Source organism: Elephantulus edwardii, unplaced genomic scaffold (genome assembly GCF_000299155.1).
Source record: "Elephantulus edwardii isolate Elephantulus edwardi_28Jun2011 unplaced genomic scaffold, EleEdw1.0 scaffold00212, whole genome shotgun sequence".
In the NCBI taxonomy this organism is placed as follows: Eukaryota; Metazoa; Chordata; class Mammalia; order Macroscelidea; family Macroscelididae; genus Elephantulus; species Elephantulus edwardii.
Window position 1 is genome coordinate 1,311,480 of NW_006399962.1, and position 2,859 is coordinate 1,314,338.

At 40.6% G+C, this 2,859-nt stretch overlaps 1 pseudogene; it reads left to right on the plus strand.

The window, feature by feature from the left end:
- The first annotated feature begins 894 nt into the window (after positions 1-894).
- LOC102869262 lies at positions 895-2,411 on the plus strand (annotated as a pseudogene).
- The last annotated feature ends 448 nt before the right edge of the window (positions 2,412-2,859 follow it).

Sequence of the window (2,859 nt, forward strand, 5' to 3'; positions counted from 1 at the left end):
ATCCTCCCGCCCACTATATTCTGTGCCTTATAATAATCTCTAAGCTCACACAGCTAAACATGAGTTTGTGTTATTTAAAAAGAAGCTTTTAGAATTTAGAGAGGGGAGGAAAGCCTTTTCAACTAAGGCTTATTTTCAATAACTCTCTTACTACAGATTTAACAGATCTAGTGTAAAAGCTATGAATTGGACAATCACAAATCGGCTATGTGAAAACATGATATTCCATTTTTATAACTGCACGTACTTTTTTTTATAAGCTTGTACTTGATGGGGAATGGGGCGGGAATGAACAGTAAAATAGACCTAAACCTAAATTGATCTCACCCTACCAACCTTGGCCCAGTCCAGCAATGTTTTCCCAATCTTGCTTAGAAATTAATATTTCAGTCAATGTCACCTGAGTCTCTTTCATAGCTTCCTTCTTCCCTTTCCTTCTGAGACTGCACTTTGGAAGAAAGACAGGATTGCAAACCAACTATGTCTCCCATTAACATCGGTAGGTGTATCCTGGGCCCTAACTCCATACCACGTTGTGTGGATCCACACATTCACAGTCTCCCTCAGCTGCACCACTTACTTCATCAGGCTATTTCACAGCTCATCTGTAAGTCCCAGTCTTTCTGGAGACAGAGAGGCTCTGGGATCTCCATGTTCTGGGATCACCTACAGGCTTCACAAAACTCTCCCCTTGGCTTGATGATTTAAAAAAAAAAACAAAAAATCCAAAACTTAATTTCAGTCGTGCAGGCCCAGAGTGCAGCCAGAGATGCAAGGGACATGGTCAGGGTACAGGGTGTGGCTTAGAGGCTTAGATCCCTTGGGAGAATGACACTAGCACTTTTCCCTTGACTGTTGGTTGGGTCCCCCCCACCCCTGTGCTTCGGGGACAATATGTCAATGGGAAGACAATCTCAAGTCTCCAGTGATTATTTAACTGCTGGGGAATTGGGGGAAGGGCTGCTGACATTTCCTTTCCATGGAGCACTTTCTCAGTTTGTGGATTTGGATATATTATCAAGTTGGGGCTGCTCACATGAAGATGAATTAGATTCTTCTGACACTGCAGCTAAAAAAATTAAAGGAAGACATAATTAGATCACTTTTTCCTTACAATAAGAATAATAGAAAAGTTATTCTTTGGAAAGGAGATGTGGCAATACTAAACTGCACAGCCATTGTGAATAGCAGCAATGAGAGTCTCAGGGATAAGAATCCTGTGACCGAAAGTATCTTCACGCTTGCAGAGCCTGATTTGAAGGAGGACCTTAAATTTAAAAGAAACTTAAAAGTTGCTGGGCAGGTGAGGCAAAACTGACCAAAGGATTTACTCTAGCTGCCGCGTTCCTCATTCACACAATGAGACCTAAGTACAAGAGCTGCTACTGCACCACAGCTGAGAATTCCCTGTACAGCTGCTACAGAAACGTGCTTCCACTGGCCAAAGAGAAGTCAATATCTTCTGTTGGATTCCGTGTCATAAATCCTGCAAAACAAGGTTATCCTTTAGAGGCTGCAACACACATAGCATTTCACACTGTAAGGAGACTTCTAGAGAGGCATAGGAAACCACTAAAAAGTGGTATTTGTTGTCTCTGAACTGGAAGAGGCTGTCCACCAAAAGCTGTTACCTCTGTATTTTGCAAGGTCTCTGAAGCAAGAGAGTCAGTCATTGTCATACATTCCTGCAGATTTTGGAAATGCAGAAAGGAAGCCCGTGGTAACCGAAAGGCAAATTAGGATAAATGGAAAAACCTGGTGCTCCTGAGGACAGCCAAGAAGAGGGTGAAGGCTTGGGAGGTGGTCTCTCTTTCATTGGTTCTCACACTTTTGCTCAAATGGAAGGAGATATTGATATGCAAAGAAGATTGATACTGCAAGGACAGATATCATAGGCAGCCCTACAGAAGCAGCCTCAAAGACATTATAATCTCTGGTGATGTCAAGCAGAAGATCTATCTGATACTGCTTCTCTAAAAGCCTTATACCAAACATGTTTTGATAACTGTGCTCACACAGTGATGGTGGAAGATACATTTCTGTAACCTTAATAAATATGGACAAGATGGTCCTGTATTTTATTCATGTAATGGATCACATTGCTGTGAAGGAATATGTGTTAGTATGTTTTTCACACCCTGCCCAGCCAATACAATCGCCTAGACTCATTTCCTGAAGAAACTCTGTGAGGTTGTTTATGTCAAGTATAAAAGGAATCTGAAGACTGTATATTTTGTTCATCCAAAATTTCATTCAGTACTGAAGGACAAAATCCACCACACGAACAGCCTCCATCAGCTATTTTCTGCCATATCTCCAGAACAGATCAATTTTCCTCCTTTTAGTCTTGAATACAATGCCAGGGAAAAGGGGCCTTATATATATCTTATCCTCCATCACCAGAACTGTGACCTGCCATCTTTTCAATGCTGCCGATTCTCAAGAATACCACTTTCTCCATGACTTGCTACCTACTGAAATGTTCTTTATTTTTTGTTGTTGTTGTTGTTGTTGTATACCATCAAGTCAGATCTGACTGGCATGGAAGGATAATGTCCATCGGTCTCCAGTGGAGCATCTGGTAAATTTGAACCATGAACCTTCAGGATTGCAGCACAACTTTTTGTCACTAGGCCATCAGAATTCCCTTTGATGTTCATTTTTGCTGTACAGATCCAGAGAGTTTTTTAGTCCTCACCTCTCTAATATCTTTTTATTGACTGTATATTTTCTGACAAATAAACAACCCAAAAATTATAGACTATTTGGAACTACACAGTTATTTTCAATTTCTATATTTATATCAAATGAAAATACTCATTTTTATGCAGCTGTTAATAGCAATTGGGAAACTCTAGT